Here is an 18,729-nt window from a genome sequence, read left to right on the forward strand (position 1 = left end):
AGTTTGACCTTAAAGATACTAGCACACGTGTGCGACCGAATCCCAAATATATCAGAGTTTATACAATGGCAAATTTTCCGTCGATTAACGCTGAACTCGAAATCTTCTTAGGAGAGTGCATGCCAAACTTTTATAACCGTACTGTGGAAATGAACTGGCGCCTTTTTAAAGAAAAAGTTCATTTTCTCGTCCAAAAACACATACCTTTACGCGTCATATCAGGCAAGCAACGTTCCCCGTGGTTCACTGCCGCATTAAAACGCCTTTTAAGTAAAAAAAACGAGTTTATCGTAGAGCGAAAACCACCGGTTGCCCTGATCACTGGGATGTGTATCGTGCCATAACATCTGAGTATCGAAAAGCCTTAAGAAGCGCCAAGCAGGCTTTCTTCCAGAGTACGCTTCCGTTTTTGTTGATTGATAATGCCAAAAAATTTTGGAACATCATTTCTGGTCCCAAGCATAAAGCAATAGCTCTGAACGATAGAAGCGGCGCAGCCATTCCTTCATCAGAATGCCCTCAAGTGCTAAACGACGCCTTCTCAAATACTTTTTTACAGCAATCATCTGTTTCTCTGCCCTCTTTTCAGCCTGTGCAGAATCCATTAATGGACCCGATTGTGTTTGACAGTCTTGGTATAGAAAGTCTAATTAATAATCTCAAAATTTCTTCGTCTTCGGGAATCGACGACATAAATTCTAAATTTTTAAAGAATACAAGTGTTTATTCTTCCATTTACTTGTGTGCACTGTTTTCGCAATCTTTGAATTCAGGAAAGCTACCCGGGGACTGTAAGGTGGTACCAATATTCAAGTCTGGTGATGCTCATTGTGCTCTTAATTACAGACCCATATCATTAACGAGTGTCCCGTGTAAACTGTTTGAACATGTCATTTATTCTAATCTGGTTAAATCGGATCATCTGCATTTTGCCTTCTGACGAAATAAATGTTTTGCAATCCAATCCTAGGCTGGATATATATTCATTTTATGAATATAGCAATCTGTTATGTGGTGGTGGTCAGGTGCAAAAGTGCATATGGCATGTGAATGTAGTGCACATTATGGCAGCTAGATACATTAAAGGCAATCTATGGCGCTTCCATTATTTAAAATGTATGCGACTTAAGCATTCAATGAATTAAGAAAAATTTAGGATGACAACCACAAATGAAAAAGAAATGATCTAAGCTTCATATCTTCTTCATTTTTGGTGTAAAATCTGTCTTTTGCTATAATTATCACATAGTTTTGTGATAATTGCCTTGGTAACCATTTGTAACCACTGCTGAAAACTTAACAAATTTTCCTGTTCTCGAGTTGCTAAAGCAGTCATTCAGTCTTTTTTACTTTATTCTTCAGCTGCCTTTCAGCATGTCAGGGAAAACATCGAGGACCTCAATGGACGTGTGGGTGTTCGGGACACTGACCTCATTTTTCTCAAAGGTCTCATGGAATCGCCTGTCATGAGCTGCTTAGTGCAGGTATGGCACTTTCATAAATTTTTGTCACATCTTGTCGTTTATCATCATAAGGGCATTCAACATTTTATTACTACTTTCGAGTTTTTGTTTAACTTGGAATAGTGATCAGCGAAATTCGAGGAAGTTGAAAAAAGCTACGTCCTGCAACTTCATAGGCTGGCATTTTGCATGTTAATAGCAACGTCCCTTGCAGCTGGGCATCTATGCATGTTGTACAAGGCATTGGAGTCACTGCCCTCTCTCTGTCAGAAAGCTAAAAGAGTGTAATTGGCATGGCATTTATTATCATGGTCATATTGTCTACATCATCGCTGTGGTTGTTATTAGTGAGCAGTTTAGGTACATTGTGCTAATTCATTTATTTTTACTGATCTTTGCTAAGTCCAGTTAGTTGCATAGAATGGAGGCATTCTGAATGCATTTCAGCATTGTAATAAGGTTTTTGATGAGGCACAAATTACATTGTTTTCATCCTGTGCTTGCTAGCTCAACATGCTGTCATCATTGTACTCAAGCAGGAAAGTTGCTTGGACCAGTTTTTTAAGATCCATAATATCAAGTGTTTGCAGCACAAAAGTATGAAGGCAAAAGACGTGTGTGTTCCTCTTGCTTTTTTCTTTCATTTTATGCTGTGAAGACTTTATATTGCGCACTTGAGTATTTTTTTATGTAGTGCTGTGCTAATCATGTGTTACTGTTCTGGAGTTGTGCAGAAGAATAAGACATCAGTGAACAGCAGGTAGAAAAATATTTTGCATTCATTTTCTTTTCTGCTATTTTTTACCCTTTTGCTGATATGTTGCCTTCTGTGTTTGAGATGAGGTTGAAGTTACTTGTTGAAATCATTTACATGATGTTACATTCATAGATATGGAGAGTCTTTCACCAGACAGTAGTCATGAGAAAATTAATTTTAGAGTGGGGCCAGTGCCTCAGAAATAGCATCAATGTAATTTCTGAGGCACTGTTAAGAGTTTCTGATTCGGAAAAGGTCTAGAAATGTCAGAAACACATTGGCGTACTGGTATTCGCAGTTTGGCGTAAGAGCCAGTACCATGGTATATTTATTTTTGCATAGTTTTTCAGTGTAATGAGAACTGGTCGACTTTTAATATTAAAAAGTTTATGGAGGAGGTCGATGTCAACAAAATGTGCACTGATCAATGTGATACCTTGTATGCTGACTGAGGATATGTATAGCATTTGAAGTGCTAATGGTATTCAGGTGAGTGGTTAGCCAAAATGAGTTGAGGAGGTAACCCCAGCGTGTTATTTAAAATGAAAGTTCCAGCTGTAACCTTACATGAAGAAGTTCCTGGTGTATCACGGTACAAAAACAAAGCACAATTACTTGGCATCGTTTTGATCTTTAGCATCAATATTTGGTTATTAGGTGTTACGGTGACATCCATTATGAGCCGTAAATAAAGTTGGTCGGTTCTGTTGCTGTGAAATACATGTAAAGTTGATAAATTCAGTTAAATTTTCTTTCTTTGTCTACCAGGTCCAAGATCATCTTGAAGAGAAAACTACCACTTTCAAGCCTGTCTCCACAAACAATGTAGAACTTTTGAGGGATGTCTGCCAGGCTTGCCGTAGAGTCAGTGGTCGTGACGCCCAAGAGCTCGCCAACATTCTTAGTGGTCCTCACTTCTCAGTATGGCTCTTTCTTGAAATTATTCTTTAGTGTCTGGCCTTATTGACAACAGTGAAAAATATATATTGCATGTCTTACCCCTGGTGTAGTTTCACACTCTTTTGTCAAGCCTAGTGGGCTGTGTGCTTGAGGTTGGTGTTGTCCTCTGTGGCCTGGCATTGCATTTGGATAGCTGTTGTGAAACTGCAAATGGGCGTTTCTTAACTTTTGTTGCAATAGTGTAAATACACCAACTGAATTGATTCATGGCAGTTGTTCATGGCCAAGGTAAGCAAGAAGTGAATCTTTGTTTCTTTTGATAAGCAGGTTTTCTAATGAAGCTTAAAAAGATTTTTGAAAGGGTCTTGTTTTTTTTTTCTTCTATAAAAATTAAGTGTAAAACTGGCTTTAAAGGCTGGTGCTAGCACAAAGTCACAGACTACAACGGCAGTCAATGCACCCGCAAGCTTAACCAGAAACGTGAGCCACCAGTAATGTGGCCGAGCGCAGTGTTCTAAATGAGGCCAGTGTTGGGGAAAAACTTGCGAAAGTTCCGCCATTTCTTCCACGCTTGTATGCTACATGTAGTGTTGTGCCTGCTTTTGAGTGTGAGCTCTGCCACTTTTGCAGCGATGCTGAATATGTGTGAGAAGTCTTCCTTGCGGAAATTTTTTATATTCGCTTTTTTTTTTATTTGAAAAATGGAGAACCTTAGAGAATATTGGAACAATGCAGTCTCCATGACTGCTTAGCCCTTCATATTTGATAAACTGCACTTTGTTACCTTTGGAGTGCACAGGAACTAATTTGGGGCTCTTACTTGTCTGTCCAATATGAAAAATGTTTGGTATGTTCAGTTATTGCTAGGGGCTATAATTGAATCTGCTGTATCACCATGAATAGTTATAACCTGTTGGTTGGGCACCCTTGTATTTATTATGAATTTTAATTCATTAGACGGTCACTTCGGGTGCATCTTGGGGTGTTTGGCATTGTTTTTTGAGTATGCCCATGAGTGATAAAAATGTATTGCCTCCTCAGCTTCAAACTTCAGTAGTGACCCAGTTGGTGTTATCTGTTGACATTCTTTGTTTATTACTCATTTTTGTCATTCAGTAATGCCCTAAGTGAAAGAGATGTAATTAATATAACAGATTTGTCACTTCAGGGATAAAATTTTGTTCAAAGCAGAGAAGGGGGTTTTTACCTTTGCTTATAGGTTCACATAATAAATCTACCTGCAAGGTTTCTTTTGTTTCACATCTTTTAAATAACAGAGTGTTGACAATTCTCTGCAATAAGTGTTGCATTAGTCGCAGAATTTGTAAAAAAAGCTACTGGAAAATCGTGCCATATGTGTCTTCAGGGTTTATTGAGATCAAAATTGTAAAACACTTTACCTTGCTTATAAATTTACCATTCTTAATATATGCATCAAGAAAAACAGTGAAAGCTAGAGGGATAAAAATTACTACCAAATGAGCATTTGGAGTTAGACTGCAGTGAGTTCTTGTATTTTGTTTTTGATGGTTCTCCTTTTGTTCATGGTAGGCCTTGCTCAACGCCCATGATGCTGTAGCTACAAAGAGCTATGAACCTGCTAAACCACTAGCACTTGAGAAGGAGGCACCAGCAATGGCACCTGAGACCCTGAATGACACTATCAGGATGGTGGGAATCAGAAAGAATGATGATGAACCCTTGGTGAGTGGCTGTTTCATTTCCAGCTTGCTGCTTTTGTGATTCTGCACACATGTGGTATAGAGGTGCTTTTGCTTAATGTTTTCAGGGGATAACGGTACGAGTTGAGGATGACAATTTGATGATAGCTCGCATCCTTGCTGGTGGAATCATTGATAGGCAAGGTGAGTTTGAGTGCAAGCTTTCTTTTTCACTAGATGCTAGGATTTGAAGTAGATTTCTTGACTGACTGATTGTGATGCTTATGGCAGTATCAGACTTCCCGACCTTCCTTGTGCAATATGGTTTCATGTGATTTGAGGATTCTTTTCTACTTGTTACTAGCTCTAATCTTTTCCTTTTGTGGAACAATAATGAATACCAGAATGGTAGTATTTGCTGTCTGTTAGGAAATACTACCATTCTGGTATTCATTATTGTTCCACAAAAGGAAAAGATTAGAGCTAGTAACAAGTAGAAAAGAATCCTCAAATCACATGAAACCATATTGCACAAGGAAGGTCCGGAAGTCTGTTAGTCCCTAAAGAACTAAAAGTAATATCATAGCTACTTTTCTGATTTGGATATGTGTTTTATGCCTTTTAGTGGTATTCATGATAATGTATTTTGCCTTTTTAAGTTCTTGTGTGACTTTTTTTTTTTCAAGCGGTAACTTATGTTGAAATAATAAATAAATTGGTTTTTGAGGAAAGGAAAGGTATAGGAATGGTCTCATGTCTTACTGGACATCTGAACCCTGCTGTGAGGAAAGAGATGAACAAGCTTACCAAAAAAGTTTGCCCTCACTGCATTTTCTGTTTTCAATTTCAATATAGGTTGAGGTGTGAAGGTCAAAGCATGCTTAACTGTAAAGTGTGGTAAAGGCATGCTAAGTATAAACCTCATGTCATGACATACACTGAATGTTCAACAGAGGAAGGCATGTCTGCACTAGTTATTTCATTTAGAACATTCAGTTTGTGTTTCCTCATGGTTACTTTTAAAAGGAACTTTCAGAACATTCACATTTTGTTGTGTTAAAGGGAATGCAACTTAGTATTGTGGACACCTTGCTTATATTTCAGGGTTGTTACATGTTGGTCATACAATCTTGGAGGTCAATGGAGTGCCAGTTCACACGCCTGAGCAGCTGCAGCTGCAACTGAAAAAGGCCCAAGGCAGTGTTGCATTCAAAATCCTCCCCTCATATCACGACAACCTGCCAACATTTCAGGTATGTGTCTGTGACATCAACTGACATATTACAAATGTGAGGCTTTTTTTTTGTGTGTGTGCTTGAATGGTACTTTATTTTGCAGTGTTTTGTGAAAGCACTGTACACATATGAGCCATCTAAACATACCCTTCTACCATGTAAATAAATTGGGTTGCCATTCAAGCAGGGTGACATCCTGCAAGGGCTCAATCAGGAGGATCCAAACTGGTGGCAGGTAGGTACAAAATTATAGTCTGAAGTATTCATGCACCTCTCTTTCAGCACATCTACTGGTCACAAGTGAGCCAGCAATCAATTTTTTTGCTTGGTTTAATCTTCCTTTTTTTTATTGCGTAATCAATGATGAATCGGGCAAAATAAAAAAGGCTGCTTCCTGGCAAACAGTTTTTTTACCCTTTGCTATACACGCAGAGCTGTAATCTGCCCACAAGAGTGCTGAAACTGCTGCTGCTTTGATTGCCTCTGGAGTTTTTTGAGCATTTATGCTTCACAATGCGACGACTCTGCTAGACACCAGCATGCCAGTGATGCATGTCTCGTCAGATGTCAGGCATCAGGTGGTGATACGTACGAGCTCATTTAAACCTGCAGTTTCTTTTATTCTTGCTAGATTGTTGTAGTTTGCTAAAATTCCACATAATATTTCAGAAAAGCAGCAGCACTACAGAAGTGAGTGCTTTATAGGGAACGTGCTGAAGTGAGCATTTTGGTTTATTCACAACACTCACAACTCATATGTACACAACAGTTTTTTTTTGGCCACAATGACTCTAGAATAGGGGACATGTCTGAACTACTGAGGCTAATCTTTCACTTTTTTTTTTGTCTCTGCAGTGCATGATGAATCAGTTCATTAGCTGGGCTCTAAAGTCAATAAACAAAGTGCACATGTCAAAGATCAGGCAGACTGGCATGAGGTTTCGTGGTGCCAGATTAAGCGGATCTTAATTGCATTTGAATTGATAAGTGTCATCAGGTTGAATCTACTACTTTGTTAAAGTATCTCTGTTAAAACAATTATGCTATCAGCTTGTTGGCTTAGATTTGAATTGTATTTTTTGATTATTTTTGTAGTTGTTTTTATTGTGACTAATTTTAATATATTTGTTTGATTACAAAGCCTGAAGGTTTTCATGTGTCATTCTTTGCTTACACAGGCAAGAAGAGTATCTGCTTCAGGTCCGGCAGGCCTTATCCCATCTCAGGAACTTGAGGAACGAAGACGAGCTTTTGTGCGGCCAGAGTATGACTATGCAACAAAGACAAGTATGCATTAATTGCTGCTTTTCATGAGACAGATATGTCACAGGTGTTGAGGACTGCAATGAAAGTATTTTTGCATTTTAATTTCACATGTGCATAGTACCTGTTTTAAGTAGTATTGTCAACTTGTTGCTCGCACGAGCCTGTTCGCAGTCAAGATTTTGCATTTAGATTTAAATTCATTTTGCTGGACTGCATACTGTTGTCATGCAGTATTTTATTTTGACATGAGCAGGCTTTAACCATTATAGGCAGGTACTAGTGTGTTTTGCATAGCTGCAAAGTTTCCCAGTTTCCCTCCTGTAATGTAAGGATTTTTGTGATTTTAAATAGGTGTAGAATTAACACTCAAGTTCCCCAAACTAGAGGGGAATCCATTATTGTTGTGTAGCTAAAGCTGCATGACAATGAAAGCTTCATTCCTAGGTTTCAGCCAGCTGCCAGTGTTTTACAATGGTGTGCAACCACTGCACTTCAGTGGTTTGGAGCTCTGCCGTTTCTGGTTGACAGCTATTGGATCTCAAATGTGCAGACCACCTTACAACTAGTTCGAGCTTGGCTGACAGGTGCTCTGAGCAAGCATGATGGCAAATTTTGTTTCACACTTTTTCTTTATAAAAGGAGTGTGCAGTGTTAAGCTTGCCTCAACTGTGGCTACATTGGTTTGGTTTTTATATCATTTTATGTTTGCATTTACCTTTCTGTTGGGTCAAGCATTGCAAACAAATGGTGAAATGAAAATATTTGTCTAAATGTGCTTGAAGCAATACATGGCGAAACTTTGTAGTATTTTATTGTTTTGGAAAGCTAAGGATACTGCATTGCACAGTTTATTTGTGGTACAAATGTTTTGTTCACTACAATCTAAGCACCTGAAGGTTGTAAATTCAATGGGGATGTATGCACAGATTTGAAGGATGTTTTGAAATGTTAAATTTAATTGCTATAACATGGGCAGTGCTTTAGTCAGAGGCAAAACTCGGCATTGCGCGTCCCTCATAGCCTGAGTCGCTTTGGGACGTTAAATCCCCATAAACCAAACCAAAACTCGGCATTGCAGTATTATGTAGTTAAAAACATGTGCTTGCAGCATGAGCAGTCATTGACGCCATTCCTCTTTAGATTGATTCATGTTGTTGCTTGAGCTGCTGCTCTCAGTGACCGCTGTTTCATCACAGTGGTTTGTGATTCATTGTCCTAAATGCCATCGTGGAAGGGGTGCTCATACTTGAGCACTAGCAACTTTATGGTTGCTATGGAAAACGTTGAGAAAATTTGGACAGACTCTATAGTGAGAGTTAGAGAACAAAAGTTTTTTCTTGGGGGGGGGGTACCAGATGCCATATGATGTTTGTACTGAATTTAAACAGCAGTGTTTATGTGTGGTACTGAGGGCCCGTCCATTTATGCAATGAACAAGACTTGTGTCGGCATCTGCATATATCATTGGTGAGGTTTTGGGCAGTTTTATAATATTTGTTTTGTATTTTTGCCTTTTTGTTCTCACTTGTGACTTGTGCGGGGATGAGATAGAAAAATGTAGTAAACATAAAAAGTTAAAAAAGATACTAATAAATTCAAGATACATTTGCAGGGAATATTTTGACAGTGATGAGTTATACCATTTGTAAAAACATGAATGTTGTATGAAATAGGTTGCAGTTAACTTTCCTTGCTCCTAGTTATGCTTTTCTTTTGCAAGTTTCCTACTTTCATTTCAGCATGAAATTGCTAATTTCCTGTAGACAGAACTTATTCTGGTAGATAATTTCTGGTGGAGTACATTCTCATCATATACTTACAGCTGTTAATATTGAAATTATAGAATTCTAGTGCATCGTACCGCTATTAAATGTTTGCATTATTTACTTTGGTTTCAGTGTGTTGGCTTGCTGTGTATGATGTGTGTGTGGGATATGAGGAAAAGGAGGTGCTGCTCCTTGGCGATCTAAATATGAAATTTGGAACATCCTAAGGAGCTGCTGCAGATATTTTTTGTCATTTTTTTATTTTTACAGTGTACAAATGTTATGAACATCAAAGCAGTGAAAAACTAAAAATGTATGAGTTTTGTGCAGCAAACAGCTCAATTTTGATGTTGGTCATTACAAATCAAACTTTTGGGGCATGATACTGTAAGCGTATGCCTTGCGGTTTCTTGTTAATGTACACTGTGTCTTTGAAAGCACTCTACCACAGGCCTTGATTAGTTTTGTTTTCAGTGCATTTTATACACACTCATGTCACCAGTAGACTTGCAGTATTATTTAAGCTTATTTCTTGTCTCTATGTGATAGTGCAACATATTTTGGGCCATTTCCTACAGAAGTGTTGGTTTATAACATGTTAGTTGTGTGACCAGTAGTAGTCTGTGAAGTAAAGCTTGCTTAATTTTATCGTTGTTCTAATGCAAAAATAGTTTCTGTAGCCAGGTAGTAAATGTGTGCTTGACATAATATTATCTGTATCCATCTCTTTCCAGAAATGTGTGGTACAAAGATTACTAAAAAGAAGAGAAAAACAAAATATGAGAGCAAGGCATCAGCAGGTATGCTTGCATTTCTGCTTGTGTTTGTTTTTAATTTATACTCACAGGCACGAGAGTTGAGTTAGATGTGCACAGCGAAACCTTAATATGATTCAGTCACACCGCCCCTCGAAAAGGCCACCAAAATGGCGATTTAGAGTCAAGATTTTTGTTTTTTGGCAATGCAGGTATTTTTTTGTGGTTGAAAGCAACACCTTTTGGCTTACAGGATGTAAATGGCCCTATGTGTATAAATGCATGGGAGAATAATTTGGGTGTGTTCTTTTTGCTTTTTTTTGCCGGTACAAATATAACGATAATCGGTTATAACGATCAGATTTTCTAGTTTTGTCAGTATTGTTTACTCACGTACTCATCATAACAGTCGGCTCAGCTGGCTGATGTGCTGGAACCATTATAGTGAAAGTGCCACATTCCTATTGCTCATATATATATATATGCTTTGAGATACTGCGCAACAAGAATGCACTGTGAATTTCTGGAGCACTTGCAAGTGCCTGTGAACACATAGCTGTTGTCTGGTGGTACACTCATTGCAGCCTGACTATTACCATCTGCCATTTCCATCTGCAAGCAATGCTAACATATCTCATTCACTGCGCTGTTGTCTGACTATGCTCACTCTTAAGCCAAGAAACTGTGAGTTATGATTCAGTCAGAATTCGCTGTCATCGTCAACTCAGAGAAGCTCATTACTGACCCCACTGAGTAGTTTCTAAGCATCCCAACAAGCTCAGAAAGCATGCATCTAGAATATGCCTGTATGTGCCTGTATGTGTATGTAAAGTATTTGCTTGCCTGACCATGCAGCAGTTGTCAGCCGCTTCCTTGTTCTGACTTTTACCTGTGATCGTAAATGCATAGACAGTGAAACATATCTGGCATTGATTTTTTTGTTTTCCTCCATGGCTGTTGGTGCAGAACTGCTTTGCATAGTAAGGGAAAAAACAGTCGTGGCCAAAGCAAACAGAAAAAAAATTCTCACCTTATGTATATTGTCATATTGAGGTTAGTTTTCTGCATAAAAAAATTGAAAATTGAAAGTTAAAAATTGGTTTCTTGGGGAAAGGAAATGGCGCAGTATCTGTCTCACACATCACATCGGAGGACACCTGAATGGGCCCCATAAGGGAAGAGATAAAGGAGGGACTGAGAAAAGAAAGGAAGAAAGAGGTGCTGTAGTGGAGGGCTCCAGAATAATGTGCCGTAGTGGAGGGCTCCAGAATAATTTCGACCACCTGGGGATCTTTGCACACGGGTTCCCCTCCATCGAAATGCAGCCTCTGCTGTCGAGTTCGAACCCTGGATACTCTGGATCAACAGCTGAGCGCCCTAACTACTGAGCCACCATGTGGGGTCTGTATAAAAGCGGCTGATTTAGGATTATGCACAGTGTGCACATGTGGGGTAAACCAAGTGCTCTCCCTTTTCTCTATCTGCTACTCTCTTCGCACCAAGTTGCAGAAAAAATTAAGGTGCAGTTGTGATGTCCTGGCGTTGTTAGTTGTTTTGAAGGCTCACGGAATGTCTGTACTCGTTTCATGCATTTCCTCTACACTAATGCCCAGGAGGGCTCTGTAGGAACCTGTATAAATAAATAAATAGTTTTTTTTAGTGAGCATGTCATTTGTACTGAAAAAGAGCTTCGCTAATACAAGCACAGCACGTAGCAGTCATGCAGGATGGCAGAATCAGAGGAAAATGTGTTATATTTGAAAAATGAGAACACGAGTTGCATTGATTATCAACTGAAGGGTCATTTACCATTTACAGATTTTTATTTTAAATTAAATCTGTAAGAGATATGTCAGTGCAGTCTATGCAGGCAAATTGTACAACTAGGTGAACATTATGTACCTGATGTGGATTGATAATTACAAGACTAATTTACTAAAATTAGTTAATAAACTTTTATTTTTTATAATCAGGGGCAAGGTTATATTGCGAAATTGAAGGCTGTCAACATCAGAGGTGAGCCCTGTTTTCAAATTTTCTTAATCGGCAGTGTGGTCCGAAACTTGAACATCAAAAATACACATTTGAAAGCTTGTTGAGTTGGCTTTCCCTAATTGCATAGTTACAAAATGGCGTCACTTCGTGTGGTATCGTCGCTGAAATCAAGTTAACTTCTACAGTATCAAATACACAAACGCATCAAATGCGATCGAAGTAAACATGCATTGATGGAAGGACAACTCAACGATATTGCATGTGCATATTTCTGACATTCGACATTTCGAACCACATTGCCAATTAAGAAAATTTAAAAACAAGACTCACCTTAGATGCTGGTGGTCTCCAGCTTTGTAGTATAACCTTGCCTCCTGAAATCAAATAAAAACAACTAATTATAGTTAATTAGTCATCTAATTATTGATCTATATCAAGTATACCAGGTGTCCCAGCTAACTTGAGTCAAGGGTTAAGAAATAAATTATTAGAGACAGGCGAGTGAGACCATCTGCATATTGGTGACAGCCATCTTGAGCACCACAGGCAATTTTTGTTTTGCTTATAATTAATAGTTGGTTTAATTATTTAATTTAAGAAATATTGACTTTAGACAACAAATTGCATTTGAAGAGTTGTAGAGCGCGTTCAGAAACCCTCATTTTATCATTTACGCTAAGAAAACCCTCAATGGTGTCTTTTTTTTCCCAGCTCCAAAGAAAGCCCGCGAAATACAAAAATAAACCACGTGACTAACACATTCGCACGCCATGATCGTGCTGCTCTCAAGCGTCATTTGAGCAATTGAAATCACGTGCAGCTTTGACTCGGCGGCCCTGCAGCAGCGGCAGGCCGATATGTTAGCGGCGGCAACTCGCACCGTCATGTGTGCCAACTGGCTAACGCAGACGAGAAACCACCGCGAAGATATCGGCCTGTCGCTGCTGAGGGGCCGCCGGGTCAGAGTTGCAGGTGATTTCGTTTGCTCAAACCACACTTGAGAGCAGCATGATCGTGAACGCACGAATGCGTTAGTCATGTGGTTTATTTTTGTATTTCGTGGGCTTTCTTTGGAGCTGGGAAAAAAAGACATGCGTGTGGGGGTTTCCTTATCGTAAGTGATGGAATGAGGGTTTCAGAACGTGCTGTACAACTCTTCAAATGCAGTTCATTATCTAAAGTCAATATTTTTAAATTAGATAATTAAACTTAGTTAAACTATTAATTAATTGTGGGAAAATTTGCCTGTGGTGCACAAGATGGCTGTTGCCAATATGCAACTGGTTTCGCTCGCCTGGCTCTATTAATTTATTTTTTAACCCTTGGCTGAAGTTAGCTGGGACACCCGGTGTATAATGTCCTCCTTGCTGTACAATCCACTTGCACAAACAGCACTGACGTATCTCACACAGTCTTAAAAATAAAAATCTGCAAATGTTAAAAGAAATCAGTGAGCCAGAGTACCCGTGGTCGAACCCAGCTGCAGTGGCTGTGTTTTGATGGAGGCGGAAACGCAAAAGGCACCTGTGTGCTCTGCAATGTTTAAAGATCCCCAGGTGGTCGAAATTATTCGGGAGCCCTCCACTACAGCACTTCTTTCTCTCTTCCTTCTTTCACTCCCACCTTCCTTCCTTCCCCTACAGAGCGGTTCAGGTGTCCACAGAGACGTGAGACAATTGCTAGGCCATTTTCCTTTCCTCAGAAATCAATTTTTCAAAATATCACCCTCTATATATTCACAAGGGGCAGGGGTGGAAAGCGAAAGCATGTTAGAACATGTGCAGACTGGAAGAAAGCAAAGTTCCAGCAGCGGTCAACAACGTTGATGGTGGTGTAGGCAAGGTACTTTTAGTGCTCAAGCACTAAGTACTAAGCACTCACCGATTTCGCTGATCTTTGTTTGAAACCTTCTTGAACTGAAATAAAATGAACTAAAATAAAACAGTTTAGGGCCACGAGTGGCTTTCGAATCTGCAGCAATGCAAACAGATCAGCAACTCTGGCCACTGCATTAGAGCACTACGCCATAGCCGCAGCTGAACATCCCGCACGTTTAAACTGCTAGTCTCTCACGCCATGCTTTGGATGTCATCTTCTTCATCAACTTCCATCCGTGCCCAATGGATCCAGAACACACTGCTATCGCATTGCCCTCTTTAGGTGCATTAAGCGGCCCCATAATTTTTTAGCCACTCACTGATTTCGCCAAATCTTTGTCTGAAGCCTGCTTGACGTTGAAAACCATGCCTCGAGCCAAAACTGACACTGAAGTGAAAACCAAGCGCTAGTGCACCTAATTTGCATTTGGCCCAACCGTGCTAAATCATCTATTATTTTTTTCATCTGCCAGCCACCACCAAATTCTGACTGAACATTGCTTTCTGTTCTTTGGCTGTGGGGTAAGCCTCAAGGATCAATTGCGCGCATTGGTTTTGGTGATTGTGTAAGAATCTCAGCTTCATGAAACATGGGATGGCATGAGTAGCTGCAGTAAAACTTTGCGAAGTGTGCATATTTTTGTCATCTTTAGTGGCGCTGAATGCTAATAATTCGACCTTAACGTACAGTCGCGAGTAAAAAAGATCAGCACAATGACATCACCAGAGCGGTGAAAATCAGTGTGTGGACGGCGTGGCACTGTGCTTTGCTGACACACCTGGCACTTTTGTTATCGGCATGTTCGTAACTGCAGTGCCGAGTGTTGCTATCCACTGCTTTTGGGGGGCACGTCACTAGTTGTAATATTTCGTGACTATACCTTCCTGGCTGACCCTCTGCAAGATGAGAGCCACATTTTGAGAACTGGTGAAAAATTTTCCTGTGATATTACTTGTTTTGCATCTTTTGCTGGCATCATCTTTGCACAGTCAGCTTGCATAGCAATTGTAGGACATGTGCTTGCTAGCTTCCGAGACTTTTAAAAGACATCAATACCATATCAGGTTCCTACTTTCATCACTCTGAAAAATATGGTGCGTGTTGGGATGAAATCACCAGGGATACTGATTTTTAACTCCTGAAAGCAATTGTGAGAGGGCTGAAATGTACTGCATGTGGGACCTATTTGTGTGGCAAGTATTAGACCCCTTTTGCATGATCCTTTGGGTAATTCAAATTCTGGTGAACAAAATTCTCTGGCTGCAGCGAGTTTCAATTAATGCAAGCTGCCAGCAGATCGACATATTTCTGGGTTTACAATGCTGTGTCGTCAGTATTGTGCACAGCATACTACACTGCAGACAACATCCCTTCAATTACAACTTGTCAATGCTTCTTAACGTACCACTTCACCTTTACAAGGTGCTGTGTTTGCTGCAATGACATGTTGCATCATGGCATTAGGCTGTCTTCGAAGTCTCAAGTCTCACAGGTATTAGAGGAATATGTTAAAAAATTACTTAGTTCACACTTAAGATATTGATTTCTACTTCTAACTACAGCTATAGTCTCTAACTCTTGTGTGGTGTCCTTGTGTTTATTTCTTTCTGCTCTTTTGCCCATTTAGAGTTTGAAAAAGCTGAGCTGCTGTTGTATGAAGAGGTTGCCCGGATGCCGCCTTTTGAGCGGAAGACAGTAGTTCTCGTTGGAGCACGGGGTGTTGGCAGACGTTCACTGAAGAACAAGCTTATTAGCTACGATCCAGCACGCTTTGGGACACCACTTCCTCATAAGTTGCTTTCTGTTTATGTGCTCTGCTATGTCAGGGCACAGGAACACTTGAGGACAGCTGCATCAAAATTTTGTTTTCAGTGAAATTCTTTTCTGTGGCTATTTCTGGCTATAAAGGTGAATTTATTACTGAGAAAATTAGATTGAAAATATTCCCGCCACTCAATTTAAACTCATGACGCCCTACCCGGAAAAGGACTCCCTGATCACTATATTGAATTACACGATAGAGTAGCCTATACCTCATCTCACAAGCTGTTTGCATCACTGTGAAAGGTAGAGCGCTCTCATCCAGTCAGGGCCAAGGAAGACAACAAATAGTTCCTCGGATATTTGAGTAGTGTTGGGACTATTTCTCAAACAGTTATTTCAGTAATTGAAAAGACAGTTCAGAATGGTGTTTTGAAAGTGCAGCAAGTATTTCATTCCCTGCATAAATTAGCAGAGAAAGTCCACACGAACACAGCATTGTGGAGGCCTGCTGCGAAGTGGTCTGCCATCATTCGTGAACGTGGCATCCGCTGTGTCGGTGCTCTGGTGCTATTTCCTTCCTAGGGATGGAGCCACCAGTTGCGGGGTTAGGGGCACGGAGGAACACGTTTTGCAGCACACGCTGTTCTGATTGACTCAGATCACCGCAGCCTTCACGGTGCTGCAAACGGCTTGTGAGATGGAGTATAGCGTCTGGAATTTGGGGGAAAAAAGGCTGTTTGCCTGGGAAAGAAGCCGGTGGTGGTGACACCTCTATTTCGTTTCTTGGTCTTTTCTAATTTATAAAAGATTTGTTTTCTGGAAGAGTGATCTCTGTGACTAGCATTTGATAATGCATCAGTACTGGCTGACTTCTATTTCTACTCATCTACTCAGTGTCCCTTTAAAGAAAGAACCCTAAGTGGTCTAAATTAATCAAGAGTGCTCCACTACAGTGTCCCTCACAGCCCATGTGTCACTTCGGGATGTTAAACCCCACAGTTTGTAATTTACAATTTGTTTACGAGTACAGCCACTTTTATGTTCTGCGGTTGGAGATTTTGAAACAAATGGATTCAAAGATTTTTACAGGTAAGAAGGCTGCATGTTATCCATGTTCCACTAGTGCCTGGCAGAATGTTGGATGTGAAACTGCATGAACTTTTTTTTTGTGTGTACAGTATGCAGCTGTAAAGGAGCTTAAAGGGACACCGAGGAGAAATTGAAGTTGGCTTGTATCGATAGAATAGCAGCTCCTGATCACAAAAACGCCACTCTTACTGAAAACAAAGCTCTTGTAATGTAGAAAATAGCAAGAACCAAAATACAGGTGTCACCGCCACAGGCCAATCTCGCAAGTACAAGCGTGATGACTTCCTAGGACAAGAGGCGCCACCTTGGAGGAAATTTCCGTACTTCATGGAAGCCACGAATCTCTGAGGCTGGCAAAGGAAGGTTGCGCACCGCACCGCTAGCTGTCAGAAATCACGGAGTCTGCGTTTACGTCACGTATCACGTCACTCCGTTCTGTGACGTCATAAGAGTTCTCCGTGTCCTCATAAGAGTTCTGGAGTTTGAATCAGAGCGGCGGGAAAAACTTTCTCAACTTCGAATCCAAATTTCTTTGAAATAAATGCATCTTTCGCGCCCGACAAGCGGCAACAAAGCCATGAAATGCCGAAGTATCAGATTTTGCTAAAAAAAAAAAATGATAGAGTTCTCCTCAGTGTCCCTTTAACAGGCTGTAGAAGCTGTGGCTAGAACTTGTCTTTCATCAAGTAGTTGTAATGCATTCAGGATTGTGTTCATAGGAAACATACCACCCTTACACGGGCAGTAGCATTATTTTTCAGTAAGTTGTTGTTGTTATGTTACAGTGTGTCGTATTAAATCATTGTGTCTTTATTTAAATGAAATGAAGGAGCTTGTTTAGCTCATTGTAAATTGGGAGGGGGAGCAAGAGTCTAAGGGTAAAAAGAATTGTTATTCCACGTAATGCCTCTGATGGGTTGGTATGTGGAACTATCGACTAGCTGAATAAATTACAAGGATACATATGAAGCAAGCAGAACTAAATAAGGATATGAGAAGGCACACGTAAGATAGGATGCAATGAACCAACTAGCCAAACCAAAATTTTGACCTAAATTAAAAAGAAGTAACGAAGGTATCTACACACATTATATGTCTATCTTCATAACAGCAGGCAGTTTTTAAGGCTTTTTATGGCCATGAGAAACGTGTTCAATTCAGTTTTGAAGTGAAACAGTAGTAACAATAGCTAGTAATTTTGTTAAGAGCTTTTATTAAGCATTTTTGTTTATTACATGGTCACTAGCAGTGTCTGAAATGGTTGTGCTAATGTTAACTACCCTCCACTGTCAAGTATAATTCAGTATCGAGTGTGATTGTGATGATACATGATTTTTATGTTTCACATACAAGGTACTCTATGTAAACTTGGCTACCCACTCACTTTCATGGCAGTTTGACTTTTTTTACCAGGTTTTAACAAAACTGTTTTATTATGTGGCGATGCAGATACATCTCGCCCAATCCGGGAGACAGAAACGGATGGCAAAGTGTACTACTTTGTGTCACGTGAGGTAATGGAGGCAGACATAGCTGACAACAAGTACCTTGAGTGGGGTGATTCATATTTGAACAGCGCAATAAAACAACGGGACACAACGAAGAAAGGACACCACAAGCGGGGTGAGCATAGTGGTCATCTGTATGGCACCAAACTGGACACCCTGCGCGCAGTCATCCGCTCCGGAAAGATGTGCGTGGTGGACTGCAGCCCCCAGGTATGCCCCTTATGCTGCACTTGAGAGTAACTTAAGGTTGTATTTACTGTTGTGCTGTCATACATAGTTTCTATGTCTCCAAGGCCTTTGACACTTTTGCTGGACTACCTTCTGAATTGGAGCATAATGTGCCGATTATGACTAAGCTGAAGTAATCTGGCTATTCATGAAGCATTAGAACAATTTTTTAGCCCGCAGCTTACAGGTATCCAAGGAAGGGGCATGTGGAAAGTACCTTTAGTTCAAATATATGGCTTGTATTTCTTTGACCTGCTTTGCAGATGTTTTAAGGCTTGCTTTGTTCTCTGCAGTATGTAAAGATTACTGTGAGACTTCTTGTGGCACCTTCTGATAGACGAAGATGTTTTGCTACTGCTGAGGCCACTATATTCATTCCAAATGGGCTCATGATGCTCTTGTAATTTGCAGAAATTGAATATTGGCCACTTACCTTGTATCACACTTGCACATAGCTAGCAACA

General features: G+C 40.1%; 1 pseudogene across 1 annotated transcript in view; it reads left to right on the plus strand.

The window, feature by feature from the left end:
* Nucleotides 1-18,729, plus strand: part of LOC144113531 (protein PALS2-like) — a 58,423-nt pseudogene that overhangs the window by 25,574 nt on the left and 14,120 nt on the right. The window contains exons 4-13 of the transcript XR_013310815.1: nt 1,363-1,484; nt 2,989-3,141; nt 4,672-4,824; nt 4,910-4,985; nt 5,886-6,034; nt 6,120-6,251; nt 7,195-7,303; nt 9,783-9,848; nt 15,304-15,492; nt 17,979-18,247. The product of XR_013310815.1 is annotated as a protein PALS2-like (transcript). The remainder of the gene's footprint in view (nt 1-1,362; nt 1,485-2,988; nt 3,142-4,671; nt 4,825-4,909; nt 4,986-5,885; nt 6,035-6,119; nt 6,252-7,194; nt 7,304-9,782; nt 9,849-15,303; nt 15,493-17,978; nt 18,248-18,729) is intronic.

The sequence above is a fragment of the Amblyomma americanum genome, chromosome 1, assembly GCF_052857255.1.
Source record: "Amblyomma americanum isolate KBUSLIRL-KWMA chromosome 1, ASM5285725v1, whole genome shotgun sequence".
Taxonomy (NCBI): Eukaryota; Metazoa; Arthropoda; class Arachnida; order Ixodida; family Ixodidae; genus Amblyomma; species Amblyomma americanum.